Genomic DNA, 17,833 nt, shown 5'->3' with positions numbered 1-17,833 from the left:
AGCATCAGAATCTCTTCTTGTGCTCTCGTAGGCTGTCATACTTCAGTGAAGGCTAAAGAACTCTTGGACTGTGGATCCCATTTTGTGCCAAAGAGGATGAGGACATAAACATTTTGTGGCTCACATGGGAGCTGAAACAAAATCCAGAAGTTAGTGCTGAAGCAACATGTCTAGTACAAAAGACTAGGAGTCAACTGAATGGAACTGAGATTCCAGATACGAATTCACCTAAGTGATGCCTAAGTTCAAAGTGTCTTAGTTTTCCCATATTTTAACTACGTCTTTGCAAGGTTAATATACCTACTTACTACATGACTTGGGAGTTATTCAGCTTTACCCAGGCTCTTTGTCAGGGTTGTCTAGTGAAAACATTGTGAGAAATGCTGAAAAAAAGGAGTAAAAAAATTGGCTGAGGCCTGATAAATGCAAATTGGTTCTGCTTCTGGATAACCCTAGATTCTGAGAAAGAGGCTACAGTAATTTCTGGATTGTCTTTGTTTCTCTCAGTATTGCCCTTTTTTCTTACTTAAGAAATAATGTTGAGAAATTGCATCAGTTTGTGTGATAAAAACTTGGCTGTGCTCCACAAGGCAGAGCAGAGAGACATTGGCAGGTGGAGAAGCCTCAGTAACACTTCCCCCAGCTGCCTCCAACCCCATCACAGGAGCCATCACCTTATCTCTACAAACCTGAAGGAGCACAGGGACACAGTGTCAGGCAGAAAAGCAAATTAAGGATACTGAGGAAGGGCCCCTTCCAGCATTGTCCTGAGGGAGCTTCACCTCCATGACTTGGGAGACAAATGCTTTAAGACGAGTCAATGCTGAAGCACCTCACAGACTTCCTGAATTTGCTGCCTGGAGGTAGGCAACACATTAGGAGCATTTAGGGATTACACAGGACCTATTATGGGATGTTTATGGGAGAAACCGAAGGCAGGGAAAGAAATGGATCTGGGTGGTTTGGGAAGGAAAAAGCATGTGAAAATAAAGGGATACAAAGGACTGGTCATATTTAAAAAGCAACTGGTCAATACACTTTTCTTTTGTGACCTGTACTAGAAGAGCAGTATGCCCTCTCAATAAACTCCATTTCTAAGTATTTTCCTGCATGAAGGACTGTTTGACTTTCCAAAGGAATTTCCATCTGGCTGCACTGTCAGACTCTGTGTTAGATTTTTGTGACTCTAGTGTTCTCATCTGCTTGCAATCAATTGTAATAAACAGTGAGACTGCCATTATTGTTCATCCGTCTGTAAAAAGGTCATCTTGGCAGCTAGTGAAATAGTCATGAAAACACTATGACAGTGATAGGAGATACAAAGTTCCTAATTCTTTCTTACTTGTACTAATTAGTGCTGGTCCAGTTAAAATTGAATTTTTGTGTTGTGAAGTAAGAAACTAAAATGCCATACTAGATTTGCTTGGTTTTCCTGCTGAGCAGTGTTTTTCTTTCTGGGAAGAGCACATGCATCACTGTATTTCTTCTCTAGGATGTAAAAAACCCTTAGGCCTGAATCTCAGAATCCGATAAACATGATAGAGAAGGCTCCATCGGTTTGTTTACCTCCAACTGCAGAGGAAATGTTTCATGCTGAAAGTGTTTTTAGAGATCTTTGTCAGTCAAAGTACTCCTGGGAGCAAACCTCTAATAGAGCACAGATGATATCAAGCTTAAGGTGAAGTTTTACCATGCACAGCCAAATTGATCTAATGGTTAGCTCCCACCCAAAGAGCCAAAGAGCCAGTCCTTTTTCTCTCCTCTTTGGCCTTAGGAATGTGTCAGCTTGGGAAACTAATCTGACTGAAAAGCCAATCCCCTTCCCTTTCTCCAAGTGGGGATGATGGTGGTGATGATGACAATTTTTTGCCATCATCAAATCTTGATGGCAGATCAGGGGTAGAGCTGATTCTGGCACACAGGGATGACCTGAAGAACGTGTCTATAAGTATGGGAGCAGGACCTGCTTTTAAAAGGAGATATGACACTAAGAGGCTGGAAACAAGTATTCTGAGTTCAGGAGCCTGTGCTGTGTAGAAGACAACCTGAAGCAGCCACGTGATCTTGTCTCATTGTGACATCCACAGAGGGAAGCATTAGTGTGGCAAAGTGTCTCAGGTCCTCATTTCTGGTACCTGGATGTGAGAATGGTTACAGAATGTAGAGAAAATCAAAACCATTTCAAACCAAACTGACGAAAAGCTAAAAAAACTTATCAATTTAGCCTGAGACTTCTGACCACTGTATGTGTGCTGCAGACCTCTTTCTTACAGGGTTGATGCTAGATACAAATCAGTCTGTGTTGTATATTAGCCTGTATGAGTATTAGAGACTACAAATGTGCATTAATATTATTCCACTGTATGTTATTCCACATTAACATTATTAACATAACTTTAGCTCAGTTAGTTATAGCATGGTGCTAATAACACCAAGGTTGCAGGTTCAATCCCTGTGGGCCATTCACTTAAGAGTTGGACTGGAAGATCTTTGTGGGTCCCTTCTAACTCAGAATATCCTGTGATTTGATGGATGGACCACTCGTTGGATAAAAAATTTGTCTGAATGAGTTTTTCTCAAAGAATTGTGATCAACAGCTCAATGGCCAAGTGGAAAGCAGTGGTGACCCCTGAGGGGTCAGTATTGGGACCATCACACTTCAATATCTTTGTCAGTGGGAGAAACACAGCGGGATCAGGTGCAGCCTCAGCAAGTTTGCCTATGTGGTAGGTTGACCTTGGCTGGATGCCAGGTGCCCACCCAGTCTCTCTATCTCTCCTCTTCCTTGCTGGACAGGGGAGAAAACAGCTCCTGGGTTAGGATAAGGCAGTTTATTTAAAGTGAAAGCTTACGCATGTGAAAGTGAAGCAAAATATAGCAGGGTATGTTCTCTAATTCCCATCAGCAGCGATGTCCAGCCGCTCCTGAGAAGCAGGACTTCAGCACACATGACGGTTCCTCAGCAAGCAGCCATTGGAGACAAAATGAACGCCCCCCTTCCTCCTCCTTGCCTTGGCGTTTGTATCTGAGCTGACGTCATACGGTGTGGAATATCCCCTTAGTCGGTTTGGGTCAGCTGGCCTACTTGTGTCTTCTCCTAGGGTCTTACCTACTATGTAACAACATACTGATGAGGTTAAAACTTCGTTATAATTAGTACAGCCTGGAGCTGCTGTTCATGCAGCAGGATTTATCTGCTGTGCAACACCTCTATATTGAAGGGTGAAGCAACTGAAATTTCTCTTGCAGGTTCTAAACCACAAGGTGTTACAAGGTGAACCTATGAAGTACACCACTGTTTTGGCAGATGTGTCAGTTTTGATTACCAGCAGCTGGTAAAAAAATCCTTGACTTGTCATCCAGGTCCTTCACAGTCAACATCATAGGAAAACAAATACTTGCTCAATTCTGGTATTAACAACTCATTATCTGTCAACAAAGTCTTGACAAGGTGATGAGAAGTAACTTCCAGGTAACCTGCATCAAATTTTTGTGGTGCTAAAAGAGTAAAGTTTCTCTTCTTATTTCCCATTTTCTTACATTTAAAGAGTATCTTGAGAAGCAAAGGGAAACTGCTGGTCTGGCATGACAGTTTTTTCTACCCTGTTGTCTTCTTGTTGTGGGCTACTTTGCTTTTTAGAGGTCTTCATCCACAAAGGCATGATTGAGGATCAAAGAGATGATTTGTTAACTTGGTGTGTGATTTCTGGTTTGTTTTGTTTGTGGGTTTTTGTGTTGTTTTGTTTGTTTTTTTTTTCTCCTGTGTCTTATACAGCAACTTAATTCAAAGTGCTCTGCTGGGAGGGTGTTGACAACTGTTGCTGTCTACTGAGCAATTAATAATTATGTGACACACCTATTCAAACTCCAACATGGGGTAATAAGGAAGGGAAACTCCCAACACTCAGTGCTTAGCACTGCTATACTTTTTTTTTTTTTTTTTCTGGACAGATTTTGGCCTGAAGGATTAATTCTTTGCATCTCTGTAAAGAGATTTGGGAAGAGATGCATACACCTCTGGATCTTGAGCAAAGAAGATAAATGGTAAGCTGTTTCTAAGGAGTTTATTTTAAGGAATATCATTATAAGTAATATGTACATTTATAGGGTACATTTATGTGCCCTGTATATACACTTATAGATAATATTTTTATAAATATAATGCGTGATATTTATAACAGGGTCTTGAACAAAGTAATTTCCTGGATTAAATTATTTTTTCCTTGATTTGTTGTTGTTGTCAGCACCAGCAGTGTTAATGGTAAATGGATGCCTGATTTATGCCTTCAACAGGATAGTTGTAATTTAGATTGAGGATGCATTTTATTTCCCTGTTCCAAAGGACTTACTTCCAGAAAAACATTCACTGTGGTAGAGGCCAAACCTACACACAGGGTGTACAGGAATCACCTGAATATGTTCAAACATTCAGAGAACTTTACTCTAGATGTCCCAAGGTGGATCAGTAACTTCCCTGTTAATCACCCACTGATGGACAGATGTGCTGTGTTGAAAAGGGGCTGGCTCTTGGAATCTCAGGAGGTTTTGCATTTTCTCTCATTAACTGAATTTGCCCCTTGATACCATTTTTCTTTTTCCTTCTCAGAACTCACTGTTTTCAGACAATTCTCTTAGGCAATGCCTTAGAAATCTCTTCAGTCTGAAATATTGCTCCTCCTTTGGAAAGTGATGGAGTTTCCATAGCTAAGAAACAAGACAGTGAAGAAAAGGTAACTGTTGTGCAGTTAGATGAAGGACTAGAGTACTTGCAAGAGGTAAAGATGAACTCATAAAGTAAATTAAATTCATGCTTTTTCATCTATCCCAAAAAATCTAATGAGTCATGTTTATATGCTTTCCAATAACTTGAGCTGGCATCTTTTACTTCTTCTGTTTTCTGCTGTGCTTGTAGGTTGTGTGTGCTAATTATGGCATGCCTATTCTAGTTTAATGACATTGAGACTCTAAGAACAGTGCAGTTTCTTAGCAGGCCAGAGAAAAAAACTTTGTGAGAGATTAGAAGACATCAAGTTTGTGCTATCCATTTTTGTGGCATCCTAATGTCCGGACATTTAATTTCCAGTGTGAATCTAGATCCAAAGGAGCACCATTATTCAGTGGAAATTGGGACATATGTTGTTTTGTTGAGCAGGTTCAAGCTGAGTTAAACAAAGGTGCCAAAGTCTGCGTATAGAATGTGTTTGGAGTCTAGATTTATGAGCAGATGGCAACTCCAAATGAGGCAGCCGTAGTTTTCTTCCTTGATCTACTATTGGCCTGGGGTGTGACCTTGGACAAATGACTTGCTCTCATATTTCTTGCTTTCATTTGCTGTTCCCACAGCACTTGAGGAGAAATATTTTTTACACAAGAGACAGGGTGATTGGTTTCGATAAGGTTTTTGTGGTTATATCTTACAACAAAGAGAGCAGTCATTTGAAAACCTCATCTTTCACGATTACAATAAAGTAGCTTCCATAATCTGATTTGTTTTTGGTTTATTGTACTGATAAAAACACCAAACACAACTTAATGACATTAATGACCTTTATAGAATTATAAAGAAGGAAAATCCCTCTTGGATTGTACAGCTCATTATACTTGCAGGTGTAATTTCTTACCTCCTAGATTTTTCTGGTGCGTTGTGTTAGTGATGTACTGATTCCTGCAGTGTCACCAAATGTGACAGATTGCAGGGACAGAGTGCTTCCATTGGGCTTGTAGGGGATGAGAGAATCCTAAAATGTAACATATGATTTGTAAGATATTGATGGCGTTCCGCTTTAATCCCTGAACAAGATCTTAATTCAACACTACTTTTAAGAGAGCTCATCTTGCAACAAAAGTGAACAAAAGGCTGAAAAGCCTTCTGCTGAAGCATCTTGTCTGCTGACAGAAGAAAAAATAGGATGAGCTGCAAAAAGTGGAATCAGAGTATCCTGAGTTGGAAGGGACCCACAAGGATTGTTAAAGTCTGACTCCTGGCTGATGTCTGTAGTGCACAGCAGGTACGTGATTTAGTGTTCTGAGAGCAGAGGAGCAAGTAAAAAAATTTTTTACTTGCAAAATCCTTTGCAAGTGAAGTGACTTTCCATTCCTTCCTGACAACCTATCCAGGCAGCTTTTCTCCCTCTTTTTTGAGGAGTGTGGAGGATACAGAACTGTCCTTCTGCTTTTTGCTTTAGAAAAATCTTGAGTTCTGGTGTGTGCTGCCTTACAAAATGCAAGCACCCAAATGAAAGTCCCAGGCCCCTTTTTTTAGGCGTAATTACAAATTATAATGATCCGTTTGTTAGCAGTACAACTGGAGCAGGAGCTGGGAGATGCCTGTGTAACCCAGCTCTCCTCCTCAAACAGATAGGTTTGCTGCAGAGCCAGTCTCCAAAATTCTCAAGGCTTTCCCATTGAAACAGGCTGCAGAACCTACATGACACAAAAAAGGATCAGTCTGCTGTGATAATCTCAGTAACTGATATCCTCTTTTCCAAGTGCTATGTTCTGTATCATATTGTAAACTAACATGTTAACAAAGCAGAACTTACTAAATAAATAACAGACTGGAGAGAGTGCTGTGCATCAGCAATGCAGTTTTGTTTTCCAAAATCTGTCCTACCTTCCTTATCTAGGAACTGGTTAGGATTAAAAGATGGTCGTAGCTTTAGGTCTCCTAAGAGAAAGGGAAGTAGATACAAGAAGTTAATTTACACTGCAATAGAAAGCTTCACACGGTAATAGGGAGTAAATGTGATTTATTAGGTAAAGGATTTAGCCTTGAGAGTCTGAATTCAACTGGTTAGACCCTATTAATATAATGCCCAATGCCTTATGGCAACCTATTCAATACAACAAAAATAAAATAAGGTGCCTGGTAGGAGCCTGAATTCGTAAGGGCACAAGGGGAGGCTATGTAAGATCATTTCAAGCTGTCAGTTGTCTTGGTTCTAACTGTAATCCCTCTGTATTTTACCACTACCCAGTGCCTCATCCAAGAAGAAATAAATGCCCCAGACTTACGTATTTTGCTATGAAAATAACCGCAGAGAATCACAGAATCACAAAATCAGCTAGATTGGAAAAGAGCTCTGTGATCATCGAGTCCAACCTTTGACCTAACACCACCTTGTCTATTGAACCATGGCACTAAGTGCCACATCCAGTCTCTTCTTAAACACCTCCAGGGACAGTGACTCCATCACCTCCCAGGGCAGCCCGTTCCAATGCCCAGTCATTCTCTCTGTAAAGAACTTCTCCCTAATGTGTAACCTAAACCTCCCCTGGTGCAACTTCAAAGTGTGTCCTCGTTCTACTGCTGGTTGCCTGGGAGAAGAGACCAATACCCACACAGCTTAACTAAAAGCTTTAGCTTTTGCTGTATTCTCACTCACGGCAGTGGCAGCTGCACTTTTTCCTGCTGACTACTGTATTATTTATCTGTGTCAGGGCCACCAGTGTTCTGCATTATGGGAGCACTGATATCCTGAACATAATGCTAGAACAGTGTTCCAAGGGGCCAGAAGGCCTCTCTGGCTTTCATACTATGAGGAGTGTAGTGCAGTGACATTTCTGGGCTGGGCTTGTAACTACAAAGTCAATACTTTTTTGTCCTTATTGTGCCGTGATGAAGCATCAGTGCTGGCCAGGTCAGTTGGTTTAGGTGATAAGGCTGTGCTCAGTATGGAATTGTCTCATTGGCAGGTGATATGTTGTCCCTGTAAGTCATACAGTCAAAATTTGTTCAGTCCTCTGCTGTTTCTGAATTTGGTCCATTTTTGACCATGTCATCCAAAAGCATAGTTGTCCTGTTTTCTGTTCTTCATGAATGGCTTCCTACTGAATTAAGTTACTGGTAGATAACTGAGAGTTTCTGGAGTCTATTGCTAGGAACTTTGTTCATGTAGTATTTTGGTTTAGTGTGTGTGATTGTTTGTTATGCCAATTTGACATATTGTCCAGAAAAGTGGAGTTGCTGAGTTTCTATTGTAATCATTATATTTCTAAGGCAGAGCCATTAGCTGTTCTTAGCATGGGCTTGTGCTCCGTAATGCAGTAAATTAAGCTGATGAACAGTACATTGTTGTGTTGTTCCTATTGCCCTGTCACTTGTAAATTGTGGGATTTAATTATGTCCTAATTATTGTTTTTATATTACTGCAGTAATACTATCAGGCATTCATATTAAATTCAGCACAAACTGTACTGCTTTTAATAATCAAAGCTAATCTTCTCTTTAGACAGGTCGGACTTGTTTTATTAGTCAAACAAAAGGAAGGGATGTACAATGATCCAGTATATTTCATCAGATGAGAAAGATTTTTTTCAAATGTGTCTTAGACTCTTAAATTCCAAGATTTGTTTTCAAAAACACCTGATGGGAAGCCCACAAAAAATCAGGTCCATTAAAAATATATTTTTGACATGACTTTTCATGTTGGAAAGCCAAATCTTTGTTTACCCTGCAGACTGCTCTCTTATCTCTTACGTTAGGTGGAAAGAAGACAGAATTACCATTAGTGGGCTGGTTTAGTACATTATAGAAAGGCGCCAATTGCAACCAATTCTGAAATATTAAATCGTCTTTAGGAACCGTTTCTTAAAGCTTCATTGTTTGGAGGTCCTTCACATCCCATTGCATCTCATGGTTGACAGATAAAGAGTTTTTTCCCTTCAACAAAAATAGGTAAAAGGGAGTGTTACTATTTATGTTCCACAGAGTCATTGGCACAGTTTTCCTCTGGAACTAAGGTATGATGCTGCTAGCAGATACTTTTTTCAGGTCTGTAAACATGGGAAAATATGTATAGGTATGGTAGTGGAGAAGATCGATACTCAGTTTGCAAAAACTGACATAGAAAATTAACTTGAAATTCTAAGTGAGAACATGTTTACCTACAAAAAGACATTGCATTACTTTAAGAAGGTGTTAAATTGGTGGTAAATTTGTCTTCTTGGGACAGTTTCATGCTATTCTGTGCTTCTTTTTACCTCCATCTTGTGAAAAGAAAGCATGCTTCAGTTCTTACTCTCTGCTTAGGGCAACTGCAGCTAAAATGACAATTTTTCTTTATGTTCCAAGTTTATTCCTGAAGATCATTTCTGTGTTTATGCTAGTGTTTCAACTCAAAGTAGACAGTAGAATAACAGTAGGGGTTGGTTTAGGTTTCCGGGATACTGAGACCTGGATCAGTGAGCTGATTCCTTGTATTCCTCATAGATGTCCCCTTTCCTCTGTGATTTCATTATACATTCACACAAAAAAAAGAAGTCTAGTTGAACCAGTTCACTTCTTTGGGTTGCTGCCTGCACTTTGGAATCTGTTCCAGGAAAGTCTCGTCTTTTAATGCTCCTGTGAACAGTAGTACAGCAGCACACCATCTGCACTCTAGCCTAATTCATCTGATAATGTCTTAAAAACCAAAACATGAAGTCTTAAGCAGACAAGAAGCATAAAGTTTGACATTATGTTTCCTGTATTTTTTCAGTGAAACTGTTCTGTAACATCTGCCTGATAGTGGAATAAATCATGCAATTAATCTAACAGTCCTAATGATAAAGGCAGAAGCGAGCATATAAGGTTACCCCTTACTCCTCAGCATTCGTATGTTGAAATCTCTTTTATGCAAGGCACATTTCAGGTGTGGAGTATGCAGTTTCACAGCCTAGATAGAATATCTCTGCCACAGAGGTGAAATATGAGTCAGTATATTGAAAGACTGCTGTCAACAGTTAAGTTTCATGTCTCCAACCTGCCATAGGTAACATCTGTTCTGTGGAGTTTTTCAGGGTATTAGGTCATTAGGCTCAAGGGGTTTTGAATGGGTACCTGTGTATTAGAAGTTAAGGGTTATATTCTGCCTCCATGGGTGTGTCTCCTGAAAAATTGGTGATTACATCAAAGAGACAAGCTTTGAATGAAATCTGCAAGATGTGAAGGGAACCTGTTGTATCTCTGTAGGCCAGAACAGCTACATGCTGCATCTACATACCTCTCTGTAGAAGCAATGTGCTTCATGAAATTACACTGGAATAGTGCAGTTTGCATGGGGCCTACACCATTTTGGAAGAACCTTTACGGTTTAATTGTATTCATAAGATTTAACAGTATTTTTATAATAAAGTAAATCTCAGTTAACCCATTCAGAAATCTGGATGGATTTCTGAAAGTCATCTGTTTGTTGAAATGTATCGACATGACCCCTTTACTGCTGCAAGCTTAATTTAACTGGTTCTGTTCGATACAGTGATTGAATAGATATATTTGAATCTGAATGTGTGCTTGCATTGCAAGTTAGGTCTTTGGTTTTGCATATTTAGGGCATTACAAGTTTTGTCTGTTGATTTGACTTTTGTTTTTTTCTTTTAGCAGAAAATATAGTGCCAGTGTCCATATTCATTTTACAACAAAGAAGCTGGACCTAAAAGAAACAGAAAAATGATGATGCTTAGCAGAATTCGGAAAATCCTGATTTTCTGGCAGTAGTAGATTATTCCATTGTAATTATAACTGCTGTATTCAGAATTTGAAGCTTCTCCTATATTTTATCATGTTCCTTTAAAGTGACCATGTTCTCTAAATTTATATATCACTTATATAAATTTATATATCACTTATCACACTTTTCATGCCAATTTAAGAAGGTGTATTAAATAATGAATCACAGAGTAAGTAGTGGGGTTTATCTTAAATTCTCTTGTGTGCCACATCAGTCTGGCTCTGGCCTAAATGGAGCTAATGTCCTTTTATTTTAGAGTAAGCAGCTAAAGAATTGTGTGATAGGTTCTGGTCTTACAGGCTTTATAACTTGTAATATGTTGTCCTGTTCTTAAAACAGGAAGTCCACAAGGAAAATAATCCTCTAATTGCATGTACTCCCACACACATGCAATAATTTAATAACTGCACCCGTCTGAACATAGTGATATAAAGGACAGCAAATGCAGGTGGTTTACACTATCTTTGTATGTTTGCCTGATTGTTTTCCATAGTTGAAGCTATGAGAATCAATAGAGACAAAATGGGATGTAACCAGCAGCCTTTGCTGTCAGCCTTCTGAACCGGTGCTTAGCTGACAGTTAAACCGAAGCCTGATGCAGTTTCTGGATGAGTGAAGAAGAGGAGAAAGGAAAAAAAAGGGCAAGGCAAATGAAGAGGGTATTTTGAAAGGAAGACAGGAATAGAAGGGATATAAATTACTCATAGAGAAAGAACAGAAGAGGGAAGAGTTATGGAATCTTTGTCTGATCTTACAGCATCACTGAGATGCGAGTCTGTAGCACATGAAGGGAGAAACTATTAATTACCATCCCATTGACTGTAATCATGACATCTGCAGATACATCTCCAATGGTTTTCACCTTGGTACTCCCTAGATATTACTGGTGACTCCTAAAGAAGGAGAAGACTTCTAGTTGAAGTTTCAAGTCTTGCAGGAATCAGAGTACTGTACTTCTAAGTTAGTAGCTCCCTCAAAAAACTGCTTGCTTAGAAACTTGGATGTTTGGTTTGCTGTCTTGGGTTCTCATTAATTTTTCTAAAGCAAGTTTGGACTTCAGTCCCTGCTGTGTTAGGATAGGGATCCAGTCTTCTCAGTCTGTCACCTGGGTGGTGTTCTTTTCAGAGAACAGATGTATTATTTGGGAGTACTCTTGGATTCTGTTATGATTGCTGCCTTGAATATTCTGATGGCATCTACCTCTCTGATAGCAGGTACAGTGTGTGAAACAGCTGGGTATACTTAAATAATTTGGGACTGGATCAAAATTATAAATGTATGGAATGCACTGAGTGGCAAAAGATGTAACTGAAATAGGAAAAAGAATTGCAAGGTAGCAATGCAATTTCCTAACCACTTATATATGAAGCAATCGAAACAATGAAAGCATCCTAAAGGCAGTAGGTCTAAAGCTGTTTTGGCTTACTGCCAAGTTAGGAATAAATTACAAGTGCTAAAATTTTGTGTGAGTTTAATCACCATTCTTAATATTGTTAAAAAATTCTATCAAATTCTAATGGATAAAATAAAATGTTAGAATAAATATAATAAAACTATGTAATAGAACTGCTAAATATGTAGTGAAAAAATATCTCAGCATCATTATTTTTTGTGTGTTTCTGGCAGGAAGTAGGAGAGGGGAAGAGGTACAGAACCTAGGCATGGAGACATTCAACAATATAACATATACTCTTGTTTCTGTTATGATGTGAGACCTGGTATGGCATCTAGGCCATGGTCTGGATGAATGGGTGAAAAGCCTGGTGCTGATCCAAGTGCTTTTGGAAGACTGTACAGAAGCAAGGGGAAGGCTGTGGTAGGGTATAAACCTCAGGTGCTCTAACCTCATCTTCTAAGAAAAAGCAATAACAGATGTTTTGGGAGGATATTTTTTGTTTTTGTTTTTCTACAGTTAAATACAATTTAATTGAATGTATGAATTATGATTTGGGTAAGGTTCTCCAAATTATCTGCAAAGATTGTATCTTAAAACCTTCTTGGGTTTTCTTTTAAGATAGTGTTACAATAGCAGAATATTAATGCATAGTAAAGTGCCAAATATTCAGATTCTCAAACTGGGGGGTGACCTATTAAAGCATAAGATAGAAGACTCAGATTAAGTGCAGGTAGTGCAGATAGTACAGAGCTGTTTACCCCAACGATTTCTCCACTATTTTGCTGGCTTTCCTACTTGCCTGTTTTCTCTCTTCAGTGATCTGGTTTTGTGTTTCTTTCTTTCTTTTTTGTTGTTGTTGTTGTTTTCTTTTTTGTTGTTTTTGGGGTTTTGTTTTTTTTGTTGTTTTTGCTTTTTTTTTGTTTCCTTCTTTCTTGGGGGTGAGTCTTCTGCTGGTTTTTTCGTGGTTATTGGGGTTTCTGGGGTTTCTGGTGTTTTTTTCATTGCTTTGTGGTTTGTTGTTGTTGGGTTTGGTGGTGGTTTTTTTTGATGTGTTTTTTTTTTGTTTGCTATAATTACTCTGAACCAACCTCTGCTTCTGATGTCTTAAGTGTCATGTAAGTACGTGAGTCTTGTGCAATATTACTTTGAGGAAATAGGAATCTTTCTGGTATACAGGTGATATGTATGTGTTTAGTGGTATACTGGCGGTTCTGTGAATCCCTCCACTGCTGCAATCATTGTAACCAGATGTTGCTTTGTACGTGTCTTTGATAAGACAGTCTGTCCTGCAAGGTATGCTCCCCAGCATCTACACTTAGTTAAAAAGTGTCAAGATTTGAGACTGCCTTTTAGCAGTTCCCACTAAAATTATTCTGTGAAGCCATGGCCTGTGAAATGACCTTAAGGTTTCAAGGATTCATGAGGAAACATCATCACAGAACCCCCCTCCTAACATTTTAATTATTCCACCAAATAAAAGTTTTCAATGGTGTTGCTCTGTTTGGGGCCTGAGATAGATGAAGACCTTCCTTTTGAGTCACAGCATGTGACACACACAGAAAATGTAAGAGTAGAAAGAATAAGCTATTAAGTTTTCTTTCTTCTTAGTCAGAAATTGGTAGGGATGTGGTGTGGAAAACATACTGCATAAACTAGTTATGTAGGAGGAAGCTTAGCCGCCTGACAACTCCCACATTCAAACTGTGCCAGCTACAGTCGATTTTTGATAAAAATCAGCAATTGGCTCTTGATTAAAGCTAAACTGAGCAGTGCCAGGCTGTGGGAACCCTGTAGTGCAAAGCAGAGTCCTTCAAATGGACCTTCAAGAGATGGTCAGCTGTGCTTTCCCTGTGTGCTGGCAGCTGTGGCTGCACAAGTACAAGAAGTGCTCATTCATTTTGCTTCAGAGTAAACTGCTTACTGTGGTTGTAGGGGAGAGAACCCATCTTAACCCTCCCTGCTGGTTACTTATGTATGTTGTATGGATAATAATTTTTGTTCCTTTTTTTTTTTTTCCTGTAGTCTTGGGTGTTTATTAGCCACAGCTGTGGGCAACCTGATTTGAGAAGTGAGATTCTTAACTTGCACTGAAGGAAGTTTTCATCTTTTCCTACCTTTTAAGTGCTTGGCCCTATATTTCTGTCATAGTAAATCTTTTGTGTGCATAGTTACAAGCATAGTTAGTGCTGTATGAGAGTTGCTCTGACCACAAACTGTAAAGAGTAATCAAACACTGTACTTCTGCCTATAAAGTGCTTACTAGAGGGACAATTTTTAAAGAAAAAACACACCCAAACCCTCCTTCCAGATAAGTTTGTGATTAGTTTTATTTTCTGTGTTAAATGCTTTCTGAAGTACAATACAGGTCAAGCAGTATGCAGAGAAGGCTTTGAAAGTAGTTTAGTACATTAGAAAAGCAGAGTCATAAACTGGTTACTTTTCAGTGTACAGAGGGAAGAAGGCAGTTCCACAGTTTTCCCCTAGAACATACTGCTGCTGCATTCATCCTCTAGTGCTGGTACTTTATGGTCTGTGCAGAGCTATCCAGTCAATATGGTTCTGGCCAGTTACTGTCTGCTAAACTGCATTAAAGTGCAGCACATTTTTTTTTTGTCCTAAACTCTCTCCAGGTGAACAATCCTTACAGCAACAGTTGTATAGCGAATTGCAGAGGAGGCTGGCAGTCCTAGGAGGAGGTAGTTACTACTCTCAAGTGCCCTTTCCAATATTAATTGTTTGATATATCATGTTTCTGACTTCCTTTACTTGCTTTCATATTTCAGGTGTCACAGTTGGCAAAAAAACCCAGTTTCTTTACTCCAAGTGGGTCCTGCAAGACTGCTGATTTAGAGCTCTGGAGAGTGGATGATTGTCCTGTCCCAGGTATTCTATTTGGCAGATTCTGTGGTTTTCCCCCTGTGTGTAGGAGTGGGTCTTCTTGGCCAAGTGGTAAGGTTGAACATGCTGAAGTTGCAGGGTGGTGATCAGAATTGTTCTCCACAGAAAAATCTCTTCAGACATCAAGTCAATTTAGACCTGTGAGTTAAGACGAACATACAAATCAACACTGTGAATGATTTATTTCTTTGAGTTTTGCAAGCACAGATCCCACAACTAGATACGTATGACCCCACCATCACTTGCAGAGGCTATGCCATGTCATTGCATGCTGCTGAAGCATCGTATCACTTGCCAAGTTGTGGGCTACAACCAGGCTCTTGAGCTACAAAACCATCATCTCTCAGATCTGTGAAATATTTTGCATTCTTCAGAAGATGTGTACAAATACCTTGACTTTGTTTCCTTGGTTTGTTTGAAAATGTCAATAATCAACTGTAGTTGCTGCCATTCTTCCTACCTGCTATATTGAGTGGTTTGATCCAAACCATGGGAAACAGATTTCTTCTGTTATTTCATTCACTTAGCTTTTCTGATACTCACGCAGAGCTGTGTTTTAAGGTTAGTAGATTGGGTGCTATATCTGCTGGAGCTCTGTTTCAGGACAAGGTTTTTGATTTATGGTATAGATAATTGGAAGATACTCACAATTAAATTATCACTTCTGAGTTACTCGCAGTCAATTTGAGGAGCTGCACTGATTCCCACATGATTTTAGGCAAATTTTGTTTCTCAGAAACAGGGAGCTAAGGGTAATTCTTTGCATCTGAAAATCATCATGCGCATGTTATGAGTTATCAGTTTGCCGGAAAGGGTGCAGCACACCAAAGCTGTCATAGCTTCCTTGCAGATCTGTGCTTTGGAAAACACCTCTGATACCGTGAACTTCTTGGGACAGTTGCTGAGGTGCTGTGTCACCAGCCTCTCTCTCTGCTGTCCCTTCTGCCACATTAACTTGAGCTTTGGTGGCAGAAGCCAGACTAAGACTTAAGGGGTCTGAATGGGTGCCAGCTGACCTTTTTGCATCATGTTTTCCATGTCTATGCTTGCAGGAAGTTCTGTTTTCATCATAGAGTGTTAGTTATTTGTTTCTGCCAGCATAGTGTTTGTAACTTGACTCTGACACTGTATCTCTGGTTTTTTGCATGCTTTCATTGGACAAGAAAATGAGTGCTTTTATCTGAAATGTCACTGAGATGGAACATATTATTTAAACTTCTTCTCTTAAAGCAGAAGACATGTGTGGTTTCCTAAAGCAAAGATTTAGACCAAAAATAAAACTGAGTTTGGCCACTGCATGCAGAATAGGACTCTTGAAGTTCTAGGGCATAAACTACTGGTTTCTAGCAGATAAGCCAGTTTTATTGTCTTCTGCAGAAGGCCCTGAGGTCTAAGAACACATTTTTGTGTGTGTATATTTTGCTATTCCTTACTGTTCACATGAACTGACTGCCATTTTTTCTACAGATGTGAGTGAATTTAGTTTTAGGCTTTTGTAAGGGAATTGTGTGAATGAGGGTGTAGGTTTGATAGTGTAGGAGTGAGCAAGAAATCTTATTTTAATGCTCTCGGTCTCTACTCAGTTGTACCAGTGCTTTTAAAAGCCAGGATGTACATTTAGGAATCAAGCTGCACAGAACAAAGAGATTTTTGAAAAGTAACCACAGTTTAAAAGTAACCACTGTTTTTAAAGGAATGAAGGATAACTGTTCTCTGTTGCAGCAAATGCTGCAATGTTCATACTGCAAAGGCCTATCAACCATCCACTGTTGTGGTGAGGTCTCAATCCATAGAGACTGAGAGATCTGGGCAATGGCAGGGTTACTGAGGTGGTTCTATTGCTACTCATGCTGCATTAAGCTGACCCACCCAATCCACCAGTATGGTTAACTGCATGTATACAAGAGCTATGACTGTAACAGCATCTGAGGAGACAAGGCACATGCAAGTCACCACATTGCTTTTGGTGGTGGTGGAAGGATGTAGCAGGTCTCATCTCTCAAGCAGGGCTTGATAATTGAAGGCAGAGGCTGTTTGTGTGCTTACAGAGAATGTGGTTTAGTGACTGTGCTTGCACGTGTGCTAGCCACAGCTCAGAGTTGTAAAAACCTGTAAACCAGGGAGAGAACTGGAAAAACCTGGGTGAGTAATAAAAAAACAGGATTGAAAGGGACTGTCACAACCCCGTGCTTCACTGTGACCTGTCACTCTGTCAGACTTCAGCTTCTGTAGTTGCTTGAGCTAAAGGGAGTTTCCCATCTGCTTTAAAGATTTGGGAGGTCTGAAATTATCATGGCAAACACTGTGATTTACTTAAGTGGCCATGGCTGAATAACCACTCCCATGGTGTTTTATTCCATCTGTCTCATCCTCTGCCTTCCACACAGACCTTTCCTTGTGTTGTTCTTTTCCCTGATCTGTGTGGCCAGACATGGAATCAAAGAAGTTGATTGGGATAAAAAAATGATGATTTGTTTAATTATTGTGGTTTACGTCTGAATCTCATACAGCTCCCTGCAAGGGGATATATAGGTACCTGGGCTAGGTATCATAGGGGAAATCACAAGAAGGTGGGAACATGAAAGGGGAGAAGAGAAAGTTGGACTGAGTTTTCAGGGAAAAAATGTGATCATCTGTACCCCTACGTGACTGTCAGCTATCAGTCTATAAGAATCAAGACGTTAAATTCCTGGATGACAGGGGAGCAGAGGCTGAACTACAGTGTACTCTAAGTCATGTATTTTTTGCAGCTTCTTTACTATAGTTCTGAGAGATACCTATTTCAGTTCACCTTAAACTGTATGCTACAGTAAGTCCATGTTCTTCACTAGACTGACTTGAATGCTGTAACAGTATAAAACTTCTAGTGAAGAAGTGCCAGGGTACTTTCAGTATTATCATGGTGATCAGTGTACTTTTACAGAACTTCAGATGGATTTAATACTTGTAGAAGGTACTGGAATGATACTGGTTGAGAGGTCACTTCTCTGTTAAAACACAGTTATTTTCTGTTTTAAAAAATGTGCTTAAATTGCATTAAAAACCTGCA

At 39.5% G+C, this 17,833-nt stretch overlaps 1 protein-coding gene across 3 annotated transcripts in view; it reads left to right on the top strand.

The window, feature by feature from the left end:
* The window catches only part of MOB3B (MOB kinase activator 3B), a 78,930-nt gene that overhangs the window by 13,132 nt on the left and 47,965 nt on the right, over positions 1–17,833 (top strand). For 2 of the 3 annotated variants that reach the window (XM_027881014.1, XM_027881016.1), the window contains exons 2-3: positions 3,952–4,044; positions 14,670–14,769. The gene's annotated coding sequence lies outside the window, so the exon portion shown is untranslated. The remainder of the gene's footprint in view (positions 1–3,951; positions 4,045–14,669; positions 14,770–17,833) is intronic. The other variant, XM_027881015.1, reaches the window with a different exon arrangement.

This window comes from Empidonax traillii, unplaced genomic scaffold (assembly GCF_003031625.1).
Source record: "Empidonax traillii isolate 1590-97213 ecotype Southwest subspecies unplaced genomic scaffold, ASM303162v1 scaffold82:size1209730, whole genome shotgun sequence".
Lineage (NCBI taxonomy): Eukaryota > Metazoa > Chordata > Aves > Passeriformes > Tyrannidae > Empidonax > Empidonax traillii.
Note: the sequence above shows the minus strand (reverse complement) of the source record. Positions and strands in the feature narration are given on the sequence as shown.